The sequence below is a fragment of the Pseudorca crassidens genome, chromosome 12 (genome assembly GCF_039906515.1).
Source record: "Pseudorca crassidens isolate mPseCra1 chromosome 12, mPseCra1.hap1, whole genome shotgun sequence".
Taxonomy (NCBI): Eukaryota; Metazoa; Chordata; class Mammalia; order Artiodactyla; family Delphinidae; genus Pseudorca; species Pseudorca crassidens.
Genome location: NC_090307.1, coordinates 71,673,398 through 71,693,792, shown reverse-complemented (window position 1 = coordinate 71,693,792; position 20,395 = coordinate 71,673,398). Strand labels below are relative to the sequence as shown.

At 45.9% G+C, this 20,395-nt stretch overlaps 1 long non-coding RNA gene across 1 annotated transcript in view; it reads left to right on the top strand.

Moving 5' to 3' along the window:
- The window catches only part of LOC137203703 (uncharacterized), a 357,325-nt gene that overhangs the window by 218,593 nt on the left and 118,337 nt on the right, over window positions 1-20,395 (top strand). The window contains exon 8 of the long non-coding RNA XR_010933251.1: window positions 2,109-2,213. This is a non-coding gene — a long non-coding RNA (uncharacterized lncRNA). The remainder of the gene's footprint in view (window positions 1-2,108; window positions 2,214-20,395) is intronic.

Sequence of the window (20,395 nt, the reverse complement as noted above, 5' to 3'; positions counted from 1 at the left end):
GCAATTTCTGTTTTAGAATGAGGAAGGAGAGCCCCTACCAAAGCCAGACACACCACCCCCAAACCTCCAGACCCCCAAAGCAGGCAGCCCATGGCCCACGGGCAGATAAGCTTCCACCCTGGCCTCAGAATCAGAGAAATTCCTTTTAAATGACTCTGCAGACCTCCCCACCCACTGAGCTCCCCTCTTTGGTTAACAGATGGGCTCGGCTAACCATTCCCAGCTTTCCGATAAAGCGGTGTCAGGCAGTGAGGCCCCCTCAGAAAGGCATGCTTGGATAATAAATTCCAAGGCACCCCCGCCATCTGCAGGCTGCCAATCACGGGGGCGCGGGGCACACCAGGGCTCCCAGCCTGCTGCTGCAAAGGAGCTGGGGTGGGACCTCAGCAGGTGGGGCTGCAGCCCACCCCTGCCCACACTTACCTGCCCCTGCTGCCCTGTCCTGCTCAGCCTGTGACCTGTCCCAGCTGAAGCGGGCCAGGACCATTACTGCTGAGCCCCCTCCATCTCTTCACACGAGACCCAGCGTGCAGGCAGCACTTGAATTCAGTGCCATGGTCATGAGCCTCAAAGGCAGAGTCGGAGCTGCTGCCACATTTGGGCTCAGCAACATTCCACTGCTTAACCTCAGGCAAGCCTTCCCCATCAGAGCCTTGGTTTCTCCCTCTATAAAGTGGGAGTTAAAAGACATCCCCTCTCTCATAGATTCCATTTAAGGGTGTAAACAAAATGCACGACACAATCTCTGCTCCGTGATTGTAAGTGGTGTGGTGGTGTCATAATTTAGAAAGCCATTTAGCCTGAAAAATAGACTTTATGATTTCTGCTTCATGTGATTCTTGTGTCGCAGATGTGATAGTAGGTATGCAATGTCTTAACCTGCTACACAGTAGGCATTCATGAAGTGTTATCTGCCTCTGTTGAATCTCCAGTTTGTTCATTCATTCATTTATTAATGTAAGAGGCATTCACTAAACACTATGCCAGCCTCTGTTAGTCCTGGAGAAAGAAAAACCAAAACACATGGTTTCTACCTTGAAGTCACTCATGGTCTAGGGGGCTGACGGAGCAGTCCCTGCAAAGGTACAGGTTCTGAAGGTCTCAGGTTTGCCATTTGTCTGGAAAGAGGCCAGGCTTCCCAGATGAGCCCTCCCCATAATAATAGAGGATATGTGTACCATGTTGCTTGAGCTCTTTCTGATTGCTGAGGTTTCCTGAGGCCAGGGATGCAAAATGAGCAGTATGTGTGCTGTTGAATCCCATACTGGGCCAAGACAGACATCACTAACTGAGCACCATTCTCTTTTGCATTGAGCCTGGGAAAGATTCCTTGCTCCTAGCAGTCACAGACAATTTATTGAAACTGGCACTCAAGTTTTAAACAAACATCATCTCAGACTTAGATTAGGGATCAGCTGTGTCCAGCTATGTGAGCTACATCTGGCCTTCCACTTCTTTTTGTTAATAAAGTTTTATTAGGACACAGCCATGCTCATTCACTTACATATTATCTGTGACTATTTTTGCACCCCAAGGGCAGAGTTGAGCAGTTGTAGCAGAGACCAAATGGCTTGCAAAGCCCAAAGTATTTACTCTCTGGCCCTTTACAGGAAAATTATTTGCTGCAGGGGTTTACTATAAGGAAGTGAGCAGGATTGTTAGCATTGAACTGAGATTGTTAGCACCTCACCAAGTCCTGTCTGCTCTCATACTCACATCTGCTTGCTACAAATGCCCATGATTCTCTGCTTCTGAGTGTTGTCCTGGCTTTGGCAGCCTGCACAGCCTAACAGAGGGCAGGCTGGAGGTGCCAGTGAGTTAATGTCCCTGAATGGAGGTAGGGTTGAGGTGGGTAAATGCCCCAGTCCCCTGAGCCCCAAGGCCACCACTGCATGTGGCAGAATTTCATGCTAAATCATCAGAGAAGGGGTTTCTATGCCTTGCCCTGGCTTCCCAGTGGCCGTGTCTGCACAAGGTTCTATTAGCTAAACTCTTAGCCTTGTCTCCAAAAGTACGTTCCCACCCTGAAATGCCCTACTTCCCTGCCCAGGGCAGACATCATTAATCAATCACAGCCTGACTTTCTCTTTGCATCTTTTCCGGTAAAGCACGCCAGACAGATGCTATCGACAGATGGCAACTGGTACACCAGATTGAATGCATTATACGGGGGAATGCCCATGATGTAAAGCTGAGTGGAAGGAAGCACAATGGTAAGTACGACATAAAATAGTTCAGAAGAGAAACTAAGCGTGCCAGTGCGAATGCTAAGTGTAGGAAAGTGATATCTCATAGATGTGTGTGCCTGTGAGGGGCAGGATTGCAATGTTCTTTTTCTCTTTTGTGTTGCCTCTGCACTGAGTATCTACTCATTTGATGCATGTGTTCATTGAGCACCTATTGTGTGCCAGTCCTGTGTTAGGGGTGCAAGGACGATCAAGACTAATGTGTAATTGCTTAATTGAGAAGACAGTTACAATGCAGTGTGATAAGGTAGGGACAGGACCCATTGGGGCACGCTCAGATTAGATCTCAGTGCACCTGTGCTTCTTTTCCATGATGCTCATCGCGGTTAGTATGCTGTAGTTACTTGTGAGATTAAGCGCTGAATCTCCCTCCCAGAAATCGCCCTTTCTATCTCTCTCTCTTCCTCTTAGACTACAGACTCTGTGAGGGCAGATACTGCATCCTTTTGTTTCCTGCCACATCCCCAGTGCCTAGAATAGTGCCTGGCATAGGGCATGGGCTCAATCAATATTTCATTAGGAAGCAGATCCATTTACTAAGAAGTGGGAGTTGGGCGTGGGGTCTAGACTGTGATAAGAGATAAAGGTGGAGGACTGACACAAAAGAGTTTTCACTTTGTCCTGAAGGTAGTAAGGCACCTGCTGAAGGTTTTCAATGTAATCAGACAAAAGAAAAACAAACAAATAGTTTAGTCTTTGCAGATCAACACAAGAATGAACTACCCATGCTAGTATCCAATTATTAGCTAATCTGTTCTGAACAGGGTTTAATTTTCAGTTCACACATAGGCTCTGGTCCCTGAGAGCTTTAGCTAAAAGCACAGGAACTGACAACACAGACTTGAAATATTGATGGGCAGATTTGTACCCCTGGAGTGTCGATATGTAACATATGATTTGTCCTTAAGCTGTCGGGTCACCTTGATTACTCTTCTTAAAGTGTTTCCTACCCACTGAGGCAGAGAAGGGTTTCCAAGGCAGGCAGTGGAGAGGGAAACAGAAGGTACCGCTTTCTGCCTGTGATGCCCAGGTTACTGAACCACTTGGAGCCTCAGTTTCCTCCTCAGTAAAATGGGGTCAATGAGGATGATTCCCACAGAGTGGTTGTGAGGAGGAAGTTGCCTGACACATTCTGAGAACTCATCATCAAAGGCTACACTGGTGATGATGATGATGATGATGATGATGGGATACTGGAGCCGGTAGAGGTCCAGTTTTGCTGGGAAGGAGGGAGACTGAGGCCCAGAATGGGAAGTGGCTGGCTCAAGGTCACACAGGGAATCACTAGCAGAGCTGGAATCCCAGGGAAGTTCTCAAGAACCAATTCACGTACTCTTTCCTCTGGGACTACAGTTCCCAAATTGTGAGCCGGGGCACCCTGGAGCACCACAGCAGCCTCCCAGGAAAGCTGCAAGATATTTTTAATTGTCAAGGTCATCCTAGCAATACTTGGCATCTCTCAAATGTCACATGAACTACTAGCTTGAGGCCATTCCCAGTTCCAGCATTAGAGCAAACCACATTCTTTTTGATGATGTCATATCTTTGTGACCCTGGGTTTTCGGTGGTTGCTGTGATAAAAAGCAAGGTCTGTGCCAAAATCAACATAGAATGGGAAACGAGGGTGGCAGAGTCCAATCTGATTCCAAGGTTTCAGAAGCTGTGCAGAGCCCAACAGGCATATACATTTCGATAGTAAGTAACTGTTTATTTAAGACTGAAATAAAAATATTCTTCTTCTACCAACTTATGTGAATTATTTTTTCAAACTGCTACTAAGTAGTTAGGACATCCATGTTCATTATGTTTGCACCTAAATACCTAATAAACAGAACGATGAGGGATTTCTTTTGGTGAAACAATGCTGGAACACTCAGGCTGCTGTGAACCCAGAAAGTTTAAGAACCTCTGCTCCATGAAAGGAGGCTCCAAGATTGTAGGGAAGGAGGCAGGCAGCTCTGAACCTCCATCCAGGACTGAGGCATGAGGGAGGGAGGTTAATACCTTGCAAACAAGACAAAGCAGGAACAGGAAACCTGATCTCTCAGCTGCTGCCAAGCCACTGTTTATTTAGAACCAGTGGTGTGAGTACATTGGAAACTGTGTCCTCGCAGTTCCCCAGCAAGACGGACTACTCACTCATTCCGTGAATGCATACCCAGTGTTTACTCTATGTCAGACACTGTGCTGATACAGTGATAAATAAGGTATAGTCTCTGTCTTCACAGGTAGGAGAGGGAAGAGAGGAGGAAGGGTGAGAGGCAGGAAGGAAGATGGCACTGTTTTTATTTTTACAAATAAAGCTCTGTGAAACAGTTTCAGAGAGGTTAGGTAAGTGACCCAGAGTCACACAGCATCAAGATGTTAGATCATGACTCACTGCCAAGACAATGACCTATACCCCTGTGTGTGGGCATTCGTGGTCTAATCTGAGAGCTCAAATGCTTGCATGCAAAATAATATTTGGAGACAGGATTTAACACCACTTAGGAAGGGTATGAACAGTATGGTACTGGCACAAGGACTGAAATATCAATCGATGGAATAGAATTGAGTCCAGAAATAAACATCGATGGTCAATTTTTTCTGAGAAAGATGCCAAGAGAACTAAATGGGGGGAAATAGTCTTTTCAATGAAGGATGCTGGGGACAAATGGATATTTGCATGCAAAAGACTAAAACAACTCAAAATGGATCACAGACCTAAATGTAAGACTCAAATTATAAAACTCCTAGGAGAAAATATAGGAGCAAGTCTTCATGACCCTGGATTAGGCAATGGTTTCTGAGATATGATACCAAAACCACAAGAGACAAAATTAAAAACAGACAAATTGGACTTCATCAAAATAAGAAATTTTATTCTGCAAATCATATTATCGAGAAAGATGGTGATGGATGTTAACCAGACATATTGTGGTGATCATTTTACAATGTATACAAATATTGAACCATTATGTTGTGCACCTGAAACTAATATAATGCTATATGTCAACGATCCCTCAAAAAAAAATGCAACAAAAAAATAAAGTGAGAAGATAATCCACAGAGGGAAGAAATTTGTTGCAAATCATATGTCTAATAAGGAATTTGTATCTAGAATATGTAAAAATGTTTAAAACTCAGTGAGAAAAAGACAATCCAATTGAAAAATGAGCAAAAGATTTGAATAGGCATTTTCCCAAAGAACATATCCAAATGGCCAGTAAGAACGTGTAAGGATACTCAGCATTATTAGTCAGTAGGAAATTACAAATCAAAACCATTAAGAAGGCTATAATCAAAGAGACAGACAATAACAAGTACCAGTGAGGATGTGGAGAATTGGAACGCTCATACCCTGCTGGTGGGAATGTAAAACGGCACAACCCTTTGTAAAGCAGTCTGGCATTTCCTCAGAATGTCAACCATAACCTTACGACATGACCCAGCAATTCCACTCCTAGGAATCTACCTAACAGAAATGACAACATATATCCATCTCAAAACTTGGACGTGAATGTTTGTAGCAGCACTATTCACAGTAAAGATGGAAACAACTCACATGTCCCTCAGCTGATGAATGGATAAACAAAATGGGGTCTATCCGTACAATGGAATATTGTTTAATGATAAAAAGGAACTGGTTACACTAATGAACGAGTGAAATTGCATCTGCTACTGAATGTCCTTAACAATCATATAAAGTTAACACATTACCATCATTTTGACAATGGGGAAATTGAGGCATAAAGAGGCTAAAAGACGTACCCAAGGGCCCGAAGGTGAGACTTCTAGGAGTCAGCACTGACAAAGGTAAGTTGGCTAGGTGCTCGATTCTTAGAGGGTCCCAAACTCACTGGCCATCATTCATTCTCATTCCCTCATTTAATTTAATACTATTTATTGGGTTCTGTTGGAGCTGCTGCTGCGGTCTTGCTCATGTCTCCTTGGCTTGACCTTTCCAGGGCATTCCAGCCCAACTTCCAGCTGCCAGCACGTGTGTCTCTTTGCTCAAGGGTTCTTTGGGCACTGAGGCTTTCTCTGCCCATGAACATGGGGACGTGAAATTAGCGAGCTCTCCTCCCCCACCCCCACCTTCACCCCACAGTGTGGGAGTTGATGTACAAATACCTTAGCTCTCTTCTTCACACAGTGTGGGAGTTGATGTACAAATACCTTAGCTCTCTTCTTCACCCAGTGCCACACTGTCTCCCAGAGGTCTCTGGCAGGGTTGGGCTCCAGTGGCCCATGGTGGTAACCCCATTGTGGTGTCCTCTCCATCCTGTCCGATTTCCCCACTCCTGTACAGGTGCCTCCTGGGATCACCCACGTGCACTGAAGTCCTTGTCTCAGGGCCTGTTTCTGGAGGAGCTCAAACTCAGACGGGCACCTCCTCCGTGCCAGGCACTAGGTACCAACACAGGTTCGTGAGCAAACTGGTGAGGTTTGGTCCTCTTAGGGCACCCAGGCTCAGGAGCCAGCCAACAGGCAATGATGACACACAATGATATACAGAAGTGCTGGTTTCTGATGTCCCATTGCCTTGGAACTAGCATCTTCTTCCTTCTCCTCTTCTCAGCCCAGAACCTGACATCCCGCTGAACACCAAGATTCCCCATGGCAGCCCTACCTCTGCCTTTTGACAACTTGACCAGGAGTAAGGCAGTAGTTACCCTGTCTGACAGGTGCTGTTGCAGAAACCAGGGCACTACCCAGGACCCAACTGGGCAGGGGGTGGGTGGGAAGTAGAGACAAGAGTTTTCCTCCCTCCCTCCTGCTCGCACCTTCTGTTGCCCACACCCCAGCTCCAGCCTAAAGCAATTAAGTCATTTGCTGCTGGGACCTGGAGGTGGCAGTAACATATAATCACAAACATAAACAGTTTTATATGGTAATTAGGAATTCTGCCTATTTTTTTTTATCAGTGCAACCCAGACCGAAGATTATTTTCTGCTTGATATAATTCTAATTTTGATCCATCCTCCCCTCACCTCCACCCAACTTCAGAAGGATTAAGATGGGGCTACAGCTGATAATTTGGCATATGACAGAATCAAGGCCTCCGTTTGCAGGTCTTGTACTACATGGATTGGACCGTAGTGGATTTGCTGCAGACGCTCCATCCTGCGTTGGGTTGAATATCCAAATGGTAACACCCACCATTCCATGGCTGGGCCCAGCCTACACAGCTGGCACGTCTTGTCTGGGTTTCAGCAATATTTTCTCCACTGGTCTCCTGGACTCCAGCATCTTTCCTTTGGCTGGGACCAAATTATTCTTTTCAAAGCCATGAATCTTTCTGCCTAACTGCACTTCTCCAGGTGTCCAGTGTCTTGCTAAATGGCACCGCTGACATCCCAAGGCATCAGCTAAATCCCAGGAGTCTTCGTGTGTTCCGAACTCGGTCTCATCCCTTCTACTTCCCAAACATCGCCTCCCACAAATATCTGCAGTTCTCCATCTACTCCGCTATAACCCGGTTCCAAGTCATCTCCTCTCACCTGGGTAGCTGAAGACGCTTCCCCACTGGCTGCCCAGCTTCCTTTTTGGTCTGCCCTCTTCTCTCCCTTCCTCCGCCCCCCACTCATAATCTACTCTTCACCCAGCAGCCAGAGTGAACTTTGAAGACATAAATCAAGTCATGCAATGCCCTTTCATTGCACTTAGAAAAAAATACCCAAACTCCTTGCTAGGAGCCTGCATGCCTTGCCTCTGCCTCCGTCCCCACCTCTCATCCTGTACCAGTCTCACCTTCACACGCTGTGCTCCAGGCATGGAAGCCTCACTTCTATTTCTCAGGCAAGATAAGCCCCTTTCAGCCTGGGGTCTTTGCCTTTGCTGCTCCCCGCCTCCAGCACTGCTCCCACCTGTCTTGACAGAGGAAGCATCTACTTCTCATTTATGTCTTAGCCAGACTTAGTCAGACTTTCTTTGACCACCCTCGCCCAAGCAAATTCTTTCCCTGCTCATCCCACTGCAGCATCCTGTTTTAGTTTCTTCTTAGTCCTTACCTGAAAGGATCGTCTGCGTGTGTGTATTTACTTGGTTGCTACCTGTGAGCTCCTGCTGAAATGTACACCCCACGAGGGCAGGGATTTTGTCTGATTTGCTCACTACTCTATCTCCAGGGTCTCATGGAGGACTTGGCACATAGTAGGTGTGCAATAAGCAACTGCCCAGAGAGCAGAAGAACAGCGCCCTTCGTGGTTCCCTGGAAAGCCTGTCGGGAGAGGCCGCCAGACCGCCTCTATCCTACAGCTACAATTATATATTTATGGGGTAATCAGCAATTGAAAAGTTCCCCGTAGTAGTAACTGGAGCTTAACATACAAATAAACTGAGCAGCATTAAGGACATTTTGTGGCCACTGGGGTGGATCAAGTGAGCTAATCGCCCAACTCCCAGCAATTAAGTCAATTAACCAGTTAGACATATGCTGAGCCATTTCCCAGCTCGAGTTTCCTGGGGGCATCTGTGAAATTTGTGCAACTTATTTATGGTGTAAGCTTCTGGTGGTCGTTCCTAACTGGGATGACTGGGGAAGCGAGAGAGAGGTGGCTGGTTAAATAAGAAAAAAGTCAAGGCTGCATCGAACATGTGATAAGCTGCGTGTTTCCCTCTGAAGGCACTTTTCGCTCCCTCCTTTCCTGTCTGCAGAAAGGGTGGGGGATGCAGCTGTTTCTTGCCCTGATTGACTCACCGTGTTCAGTGCTGTTTTAACACCTGGTGAGTCACTGAGGGAAGGAGAAAGAGAGGAGAGAAGTGAATGCAGCGTAACCTGTTGGGACACAGACTCAGTCCTGGGTTCAAATCCTGACTCCCCCCTCAGTAGCTGAGCCTCTGTGTCCTCATCTGGGAAGTGGGGAAGTACAGAGCCTGTCTCACAGGGTTGTGGTGGGGATAAAAGAAGATGAACAGTGTAAAGTCGTTAAAGCAGAGCTGGACACAGGGAAAGTGCTACATCAATGGTAGTCATGATCGCTATCATCACTGAAAGACTAAAGGGTGGGAGATTGAAAGAGTGTGGATAAAGGATGACTTCCGACCCTGACAACACACCTGGCTGGAATCCCAGCTCTTCCTGGTGTTACACTGCTTTATGCAATGAACTTTGCCTCTCTGACCCTCAGTGTGCTCATCTGAGAAATGGGGCTGATAATGCCAGGAGGGGTTTTAAGATCAAGCGGGTCTGACCCTTGAAAGGCGCTGGCCTGGTCCTCCTCACCCCACTGGATTCTTCCTTGCATTTGCAGAAGAAGAAATGGAAAGGACTTCCCCCAGGTCGCGGAGCAAGTTCAGAGATGGAGCCCAGGTCTCTGATTCTGCTTTCAGAGCTGCTTCCACGTTGCCTTGCTTAGGCACTTTACAGTCATGTAAAACAAAGCCGTCCTTTCAAGGAGAGAGATGCTCCCGGAGATAATTAGCATGTATCGATCTGCTGTTCTCCTTTTTCCCGAGCACTACACAAAGCCTTTCACCGATATTGTATAATTTAAACCTTACAAAGAAATTCTGTGAAGTGTATCTTATGGACAAAGAAAGGACTCAGAAAGGGCAGGTAACTCGCCCTAGATAACACAGCCAAGAAGTGAACACAGGCAGAACCAGGTTCTGCCTGAGTCCGATGCTCTTACCCACTGCCCATGGCATGCGTGCTGCAGTTTTCTCCATGTGGAGCTCCAGTTTGCAAAGAAACGAAAGCATCCCAATTTCAAGATTAATCAATGGTTTTTGGAGAGGGGCCCTTACTCCCCTCCCCCCGCCCCAGCCCCAGCTGTCAGCTTCCTCCTCTCCTTCTCTCACTCCCACCCCCAGGCTCCCAGAAGGCAGCGGGTCCTTGGCTGAGGGTGGAAAGCAGCCAGATGGATCGGGCTCCTGAGACGGAGACTGAACCTCCACATCAGAGCCCGTCCCCACCCTCGACGTCCAGGGAGCCGTGCTGGACCTGCCAATATCCTGGGCCTTCAGGCTCAGCTCAGCCACATCCCTGCATGGGATTTTGGAAAGCACTGGAAGCAGACATCGCCGCACCTAAGACATAACTCTGATCTTCTGTAGCCAGGGCAGCAGGGTTGCCCGAGACTCTGTCTTCCTGGCAACAGTCCACACCAGCCAGTGCCAGAAAAAGGGAGGAACAAATCCCCAGCTGAGAGCATTTCTCAGGTTCCAGCAAGGGCTGAGGCACCGGTTGCTGGCTACTGGCTCACTTTGACAGCGTGGTAAGATGGAGGGGCATTTTTCCTACCTCCTCCTTCTACCCGGATAGAGCTTTACAGTTTGCAAAATGTATTATTATGGGGATGCAATACAGTTTATTCAGTATGGTCATAATAACAATTGCATTTATGGCTTTTTTCATCCCATGTGTCCACACCTCTATATCTACTGCTTTATCTACTTATCCTTATGCCGGTTCTCAGTCTCTGACTTATAAATTAACAGGCAGGAAAGCAAACAGTCATGTGCTAGTAGAGAGGAGGACAAAAGGGCAGTGGTTATTAAACTTTGGTGTGTGCAAGAATTACCTGGGAACTTTATTAAAAATGTAGAGTGCTGGTGCCAACACCAGAGCTTTCAATGCTGTAGGTTTAGGTCAAGACTTGGGAATCTAGATGTTCAAAATGCTACTGAACTGTACGCTTTGTCCTGGTTAATTTTATGGTATGTAAATTCTACCACAATTTAAAAAAAAAAAAAATCACCCCAGTGAGTCACACGCCACAGACTAGAACAGTAGGCAAGGCTTCCTGTGAAAGATGCTCTCTGAATCTCCATGGAGATTTCCAGGTGGGCAAGGCAGGGAAGGGCGTTCCAGGCAGAGGGCACAGCACGGGGAAAGTTTGGAGCAAGAGACAATATGGGAATGTGGAAAACTATGAGGCTTGATGGGTGGGGGTGAGGAGGTGTAGGGGCCAGGACCCAGGCGGCCTCACCGGCCAGGCTGAGATGCTGAGTGTTATCCTGATGGCCCTGTGTGTCCTTGAAGTGTGTTTGATAAGGTTGTGCTTAGAAACGATCACAGGATGACCCACAGGGACTTGATCAGGCGGGCAGACACACAAGGCATAGTAACTAATTCTAGTGAAACAAAAAACCTCAAGTTAAATAATGCAGAAATCCATAGAGTGAAAGAAGACCACTTTCCTAAACCACCCTGTTTTAGGCCTTTGTAATATACATAATTAACTTAGCTACATACGTTAGACCATGATATATGTGCTATCTAGAAATTACTTTTCTCTCTTAATTCAAAACAAACATTCCTGCAATACTGTACCTGTTAAACTGTCTCTTTCTTTTTAATGGCTGCATTGTATTCTATTAGATGGATATATTCAGTTGAAATTGTAGATATACCACCATTTTTTACTTAGAAAAATAGGCATTTTGGCTTACTGAACCATTCCCTTCTTGACGGGTGGTTAGGTTTTCTTTCCCAATTTTCTTCCCTGCTATACTTAACGATGTTGCAGTGGCCCTCAGTGAGGATAAGCCTCTAAGCATCTGTGCAAGTACTGCCCTAAGGTAGATTTCTAAAATGGAATTGCTGCGTCAAAGGGTGGACAATAGTTAAGATTTTGGTGGGTGCTGTTAAGTGTTCTCTAAGAAAAAAAAATCATCCATTTATACTCCCAGAGAGAGGAAACTGATACAGGGAGACTGTGTCAAAAACGTTATCTCTCAGCACGCGCACAAAGATACTGCATAATAAATGACCACAAAATCTCAAGGCATACAAACAAAAGTAAGTGTTTACTCTCGGGCTCTATAAAGATTCTACCCACGGTGTTCCAAAGTGCGTATTTTGTAACATCCTCACGAGCAGTGTAGTTATCATTAAAGAAAAATGTGCTGATTGGACCATTTAAAACTGTTCTTGTAAATTGTATTTCTTTTACTGTGAGTGAAGTTCAGCTTGTTTTATGCTTATTTGGTCATTGCTATGCCTTCTTTGATTAATTTCACAGTTATATACTTGCTTCATTTTTTTTCCTATTTACTTTTGTTCTTTGTTTTCTTAATAATATCCAAGAATTCTTTCTGTAATGTGTCTGTTAACCCTTTGCCCAGTGTATATGAAGCAAGTAATTTTTCCCAGTGTTTTTTATGTCTTTTAATTTTTGAAACTGTAAATATTTTCATTTACATGGAGTTTAATCAGTCTGTGTTTTCTCTTATTTTGTTTCTCATTATTTTGTTTTTATACTTAAAAACATTCTCCCTGCTTAAGGTCACAAATTGCTAACCCACATTTTTATTTGGGGGTCATAGAGTTTTATGTTCTACTGTTAACTCCAGTCCATCAGGAATTGATTTTGCTGAATGGCTGTGAAGCAACAGTTTAACTCTAATTTTGTCCTTCTGTGGTCAAACAATTGTACCAGTGTTGTTTATGGGATCATCTTTTCCCAACTGACTTGAAAAGGTACCTGTAGTACATGCAGATTTATACATGTACACTGACCTGTTTTTTAAATTAATAAGCAGAAATGCCTCTAACCTTTCCCTAGATTACATTTTCTGGTCTCAGCTCTGCTTCTGAAAAAGGCCTTCCCCCTGTTTTCACTCATTCATTCATCCCTCTGGGCATACACTCTTTCATTCACTCATTCACTTTTACTCTTTCACGTGAGTTCTAAATGGGTGTGTGGGTCCTAGGATTAATGATACACAGTCAGCTCAGGTGTGTTTTCCATACCAGGCACTGGGCTCTGCAGGTCACCTGCTCCAGTTTACTGACTTCTCCCAATAACCCTGTGAAGTAGGCACTCTTTTTAGCCCCACATTACAGATGAGGAAACTGAGGCTCAGGGAGGCTGATTAACTTGCCCCAAGTCCCCTAGGTAGTAAACTCCAGAGAAGACTTTCAAACCCAGGTCAGCCTAATGCCGGTTTTAACTCTCACTTTGCTGCTTTCCTTATAACGATCGCTCACACTCGTCATGCATCTACTCTGTGCTGGAAATTGTGCTAGGCAGTGGGAATCCCCAGGTGGCCCGACTCTGTCCCTGCCCAGGGGAGATGGCAGTGTGGTGGCGGAGGCAGGTCACTGAACAGAGGATTATAATCCAGTATGACGAAGGCTAAAATACGCTGGTAAAGAACAAACCCTGGTGAGGGTTTTCCTGGCAAAGCAAAGGCTTCCAGCCTCTGGAAAGATGACTTTGCTGTCAGCCTGGGAGATTAAAAAGCACATTTACAGGTAAGACCTGAAGGTCCAGAGCCAGGATTTTCTAGCCCTCTCTCCCATCCATTTGCACTCTGGACGCAGCTACCGCGCCGGGGATGAAGGACTTCGGGCAGCCTGCATGGGAAAGAGTACAGGCAATGAGAAAAGAAGCAAAAAAAAAAAAAAGAAAAAAATCAACACCCTTCAAATCGGCCTTCTGGGCCCCATAGCTTCTGAAAACCTCACCATCTGTCCACATAAGCATGTTCCAAAGTTTTAAGTACCTCTTTTCATGAAGTCCGTTAAAGTTAACCTGGCTTCATAATATATGGGGGAAATCTGCTATAAATAGAGGTAAATAGAGATTGTAAAGATAAATAACAATACCAGCATGTGAGGACCGATAATGTACTCTATTTATGGCCCGACTCTAAAAAGGGATGTCCAGCGACGCTGCGTCTTCAATGACTTACTTTGGCCGAGGCAGCCTGTGTTCCCTGTTAGGGTGCTAAAGATTCAGTGACACAAAAAGCTTACAGATAATTAAATATTGATTTTTGCTTTCTAATCCTATATAAAAATTGTCCTGGGTCTCCCAATGATGGTTTTATCTCACCAGGACATGGAAAGAGAGGAGGTGTCTGTTAACCCTCTTTGCACCCCTGCTGTGTAATATTGGGGCGTTTCTTCAGTGAGGGTGGGAGGTGTCCAGGGCACATGACCTCTGCAGCCACACAGGACCCTGTGCTCAGAAGGGCCCTACACTTGGCTTTATGCTCGTCTTGTACCCTCTTAAAATTCTTAATAATTTTTGCCCAAGGTGTCCTGCCTTTTCATTTTGTACCAGCCTCGCAATTGTGCGAGTTTGTCCTTGGGGGCTGGTCCGACTAAGAGATTGGGGCATCCGGTTCTGGACCCTCAGCTACCCCGCTGCTGCCCAGCATTCTCCCTTCTTTCCTGCTCTGAATTTTGCCAGTCGTGCCAGAATCTTCAAATCTGGGAAGAGGGCCAGAGAAGAGTTGGTGATGAGAACAGTTTTCTCCCACCCTCTGCTCCCTTCTCTCTCTCTTTCCTTAAAAAATAGGGGAAAAAACCCCCACTTCATTGTCATTTTGCGTCTGGAGTGCGGCAAGGGACATCTGGCAGTGTGGTGGAGTTGCTGGCTGTCTGGGAGTGGGTAGCGTCCACAGGCAGGCCAGGCCTTGGGCTCTGACAGCAGACAGTGTCTGAGGCAATAAGGAGTCAGATTCGGAGAGGTGGATCCTGAGCCACCTCTTGCCATGTGTTTGTTGTGTGGCCTTTGGCAAGTACATACAACCCTTCTATGCCTCAGTTTTCTCATCTGCAAAATAGAGATATTAATTCGAGCCCTGTTGCCTGCCTCCCCTCTCCCAGCAAGCCTGCTGGGGAGAATTTAAGTTTAAAAAAAATAATAATAATAACACTAAGAATAATAGCTAATGCTTACCTATTGCTTACATGTATCAGGCTCTTTATATAAGGTCATAGAAGCTAACGTATGCTTGCCAAAGACTTTGCATATTCTCATTCATTTAAACCTCATAATAACCTCATGAGGGAGGTCCTATCATAAACATCCCCATTTTACAGATGGGGAAATTAAGCACAGAGAGGCTAAGCAACTCAGCCAAGGTTGCACAGCTGGTACATAGCAGAGCAGAAGTTTGAACTGTGCATTCTGACTGCTGAACCCTGGCTCCTAACCTCTGCACAGGACCGTGTGCAGAGGTTCTTTTGATGCCTCCCTCCTACAGGAAGTGAAAATTAGAGGTCTGCAGGCCAAAATTGGCCCACAGAGCATTTTTGATTGGTATTTCCACACAGTGTCAGCCTGCACTGCGTTTGAAATTGGAATCAGTTGCCAATATTGAAAAAGAATTTCAAGATTTCTACATTAAAGTATAGATTTCCAGCATCTGGTAGATGCTCTGGTAAAGATGGGCTCCTGTACCTACATGGCAAAGATCCCCCATCTGCTACAGTCCCCACAACTCCCTATTGTCTTCCTGACACTGACATTCAGAGTCTATTTCCCCATTATTTTACTGCATCTACCCATTGCCCTCACATACATCACCTGCCAAGGCCCTGAGGAAGCTTAGCTTTTGATCCCTTCCCTGCAGTGGCAAGGATCTGCTTATGGAGACAGAAATCTTCCTCCCTGTGGCTTTCTAGGCAGGGTCCCCTCTCTGGATAGCACCATATGTGGAAGGAGCAATTAATTTTATGGGAAGCGGGTGGAACAACGGAATCTAGAGGTGAGTTAGCCCCTGAACTGAGCTCAGAGTCTGAAGCTCCTTTAAGCTTTGGGTTTCCACAGTCCTCAGTTTAGAGAATTCCAAGAAGCTCTGATTGAAGAATATCAAATTTGAAAACAAATTTATAATTACAAAATTCTGAGATTTTATGATCCAAGTAGTTTATAATTAGAAGACCCCCCAAATCCTAGTATTTCATGCCTCCAAAATTCAAACCATTGCAAAGATTCTCTGATCCTAAAATCTCATGATTCAAGTTTACTCACTTTCTAGAAAATGGGATACAGTAGTCCCTTCTTATCTGTGGTTTTGCTTTCCCCAGTTTCAGTTACCCACGGTCAACCACAGTCTGAAAACATTAAATGGGAGGTTTCAGAAATAAACAATTCATAAGTTTTAAATTGTGTGCCGTTTTGAGTAGTGTGACAAAATCTTTCTCCATCTTGCTCTGTCCCACCTGGATGTGACTCATCTCTTTGTCCGACGTATCTATGCTATATACACTACCTGCCCTGGCTTTTAGTATAGGAAAAACATAGTATATGTACAGTTCGGTACTATCTGTGGTTTCAGATGTCTGCTGGCTGTCCCAGAGCATGTCTCCCACAAGTAATGGGAGATGATCCTGCTACGAGGGAAGAGCACTAGAATGCTATGGCTCCCTAGTGCTGAGATCTCATGATTCTGTGATTCAGTAATGATCTGCTCTGCAAAATCAGAGAGAAGCTAATCATCAGTTAACTAAACAACAGTTGACAAATGAGGCCGTCTGGTTGCCGTCCTATTACAAGGCAGGGTTGGGATTTTCCTTCCACCATTTAATCTGATGTGACTATTCCTTCATTTTCCTGATGAGATCGATGCCACCAGGAAGGAGATATGGAAGTCTGTATCTCACTTTAAACAAAGCCAATATGTAAATATCCTGAGTTAAGAAATGAGATTTGGGGATTGTGTATTCGTTAGCCTTACACACATCAAAGCCTTATAAGCATCCCTTCATCAGGCTGTATTTAATGAAAGAGAACCCGTGTTGAATGTAATTCAAGTCTGATTAGATTAAAGGCAGTCTGACCTCGGGAAGAAGAATGTGGAAGGAATGATTTTGGCATGAGAGGATTTGGGCTCCTTCAGCTGGAAGGGGGATGCCTATTAGCATGACATTGGAAATGTCATGGCATCCATGGTTCAGACCAATGGGAGATAGGTTTTAAGTTCAGTCTTAAGTTGGAGGTGACTCTTCCCAACACCTTTAGACCTGGCATGGATGGACCACAGAAGCAGCTGGCTAGAGACAGAGTGGTAGGCTGGAGATAGAGAAAGTAACAGAGCCAAAGTAAGAGTAAAATTACCCCTTAGGGTACCGAGGGGCAGACATTTTGCACAATGCACTGGAGGGAACAGATCTTATTGGCTATGTCATTACAGATATCTCAGTACTTGGTGCCAAGTTTTGGCAATTACATCCATAAATAGGGAAGTTTCTCTGCAAATAGAAAAGGGGAGTCTGATACCAGGATGCCACAGCCAGCACATGAGTCAAAATCGGAGGGAGGTCCTCACTATCAACACTATTGACATTTGGGGCCTCATAATTCTTCGTTGTAGACTGTCCTGTACATTGTAGGACGGTGAGCAGTATCCCTGGATCCCCAGTCTCTAGCCACTAGATGCTAATAGCACTCCACCCGCAATTTTGACAATCGAAAATGTCCTCAGAGGTTTCCACATGCAGAACTTGGGGAAAAGAATCCAGGTTACCCAAAAGAGAGCCTGTGACTTTTAGCCACATCCAGATAAGGATTTCCATCAATGCCCTACCTTGGACATAACTAGCAATTCATATCAGAATTCTGCTGTGTGCCACTTGGAGTTTGTTGTGTGTAATTATGCTGAAATTATCAGTAGGGTTCTCCTTCCAGGGAGGGGGTTCAGTCATTCTCAAAGAAGTCTTTCTGGTGACTTATTAGGTCTCAGTTAAAGAATTCCCCTAGGTATTACAGTGGCTCGAAGTATGCAAGGTGGGTTCTTCCGGACAAAAACAAATATAAAGCTACCCTTATGGGAGATTGCATTAACCGGATGAATTTCTCTTTGAAGAATCTACATGGCAGTAGAGAATTCCTGATATATAATGAGCACTCTATAAACATGAGATAAATTAACAAATAATTCTTATGGGTCATATCTCAGAGATGAGACTTACCCTCCAGGGCCAGGTTCCAATTTATCTGCCAGTTCTGAGCTTTCAATAGTACTGTCCTGAAGCATGCTGTTAAGAAAGATTCTGAGGGAGTGTCCATGCTCAAGAGAAATGTGATTGACAGAGGATGTCTGCTGTGGGTAGGGTTGAGGCTCTGACAGCCTAAGGCCCAGGAGTTCACTCTTCTCCAGGCAGTATCCTGATCAAACTGATGGTAAGAAAGGTCATTTGGGCTACCAGGTGGAGGCTAGATTTAGGAAGGGCAAGATCCAAAGTTAGAAACACAACCCATACCAGGTATTCTAGCAGAAGGAATTTAGTATAGGGAATCAGTTGATCTGGTGTTGACAAACTGGAAAGGCAGAAAGGGGACACTGACAAACGCGGAGGCAGTGATTGCAGGAAGCAGCTATCAATCACCCTGGGCTCAGGGAGAGAGCGGAGAAGTTGGGGAAGAAAAACCCCAAAACTTTGGGGTAGGGACCAGAGCTCTGCTCTTGGGAGGGAGCCTGCAGAGCTTGGGCACAGACTTCTGAAGAAAAGCTGCCTGAGGTGATATGAAGAGGCTGGTTATCATTGTGAGGAAGACCTGCGCTGCAACCAGCCGTCACTGCTGGAATTAGGAACCACTGCTGCGGTGATGCTGACAAAAACTGTCGGCAAACAGGGACAAGCGCATCTTTTTCCTGCCAGCTGCCGCAAGTCTCCCACTAGCACCCACTAGGGGCAGAGGCTAACATAGGTCCAGCGGGCAAAGCAGAAGTGCAGTGGGCAGCATCCCAGCCCTGGCGCTAGAAGGCAGAGAATAGAAGGGCAGGTAGTTTAATAGCTTGTACAATTGGGGAGGCCCAGGGAGATGAACCAAGTCACCAAGTGACTAGTCCAGAGCTGGAAGAGGGCCCTCCTGCCTTCTCACTCTGGCCCCCTGTTTCTGGGCTCCCAGTTACATACAGATTTGCAAGATCCTGGTGGACAGGGGTGATGGTTTTCAAGTTACATCCCTCCTAAAAGAAGACTTCCCTTTCTGTTACGTCTCAGGGCCCATAGAGAAGTAAAGTTGTTCCTCTAACGCACTGGGCAAAACTCCTTGCGCACGAGCTGTATTCTCTTCCAGAACCTGCACGCACGTTATGCAGAAACATTAAATATTTTACCCGGGGGAAAAAAAAGTAGAGAGAGATTTCTTGCAAAGTGAATTTTCATCTCCTCTTTAGGGCTTCATCTGCAGTGAATCCTACACACCCTTTTGTGAAGGCAGAGCTAGTGAAAACCCTGAGAATAAAAGTGGGGCTTGATTTTATGCTAATATATGTAAAGAATGTGACTGTACAGTCATAGGTAACACAATGAACTTAACTTTTTTCCTCCCTTTTTTTATTGAATTATAATGACTAGTTTCCATAGCAATTACTGCATCACCTTGTACATTACCAGGAAGATCTACTGCACTTTTTCCCAGTCATCCTTGTAAACATTTCTACTTTTTTTTTTACGACGTTCTAGGAGAAAACACAGGCCCTTTCGGCTCAGCAGCAATTGGAGAGCATATTTCAGGAGATTAATAAAGCCAACCAGAGTGTTCTGATTTTCTAAGTTCGGTGGTTGGTTTTCCATCTTCGCCTTCACCAGCTACTTGTCAGCCAGACAAAGAGGGAAGGAGGGGAGCAGGAGAGAGCAGAGGTGATGGGAGATGAAAGGGAAGGCACACGAGTTACCAGGGAGGGCACATGGAACTCGGGAGGAGCCGGCCTCAAGATCCCATGTTTGTGTCTCCGATGATTCTGGGAATTTGAGAGCTATTCCCTTGGACGCACCCCTCTTTTCACACGGGGCTTGGAGGAGAATGGGGGATGTTTCTAAGCTCACAGGAGATCGGGCATGGGAGACACACAGAGATGCCTCTTGGGGAGCTTTGAAACTGTGTGTCTGAGATCTCCAGTTGCTTCCAGAGCTTCCCAGGGGAGATGGGAATCGAGGCACCCCTCCATTCAAAACCCCCACTTCCACCAGCAGCTTCCTGTTAGACTCTTCATCTTGGCCTCTCACATTATGTTTCACTTCCAGAAAGGCCTCTACAGCTGGTGGTTATTTGCGGACACCTCTCGTTGAGAGGTGAAGGAGGTGCAGCCTCTGCTGTGAGTGAGTCGGGGGTATCGCAGGGGCTGGCTCAGCTGTGGGATGCGTGGCTGGTCCCATTGTTCCCTGCGGACGGTTAGTAGCAGAGGTCGCTGTCATGGGCACTGGTAGACAAGAAGACCCCATGCTGGGCTGTGGGACCCTCATACGTGATGGGGATTCTGAATTCCCAATCCAAGAGAGGGGGCAGCAGCCACATCCTGAGCCCTCAGTACCTTTATTTCATTCGATAACGGGCCTGCTTCACTCCTATTTGTGCACCAGCCCACTGTCCCTGGAGGGATCGGCGGAGAGAGCGACGCCCAGGCGTCGTGAGAGGGCCTAGTGCTTGGGAGCTCAGGCCCTCAAGTCGGGTAGCCTGGGCTCCAGTCTCCTGGCT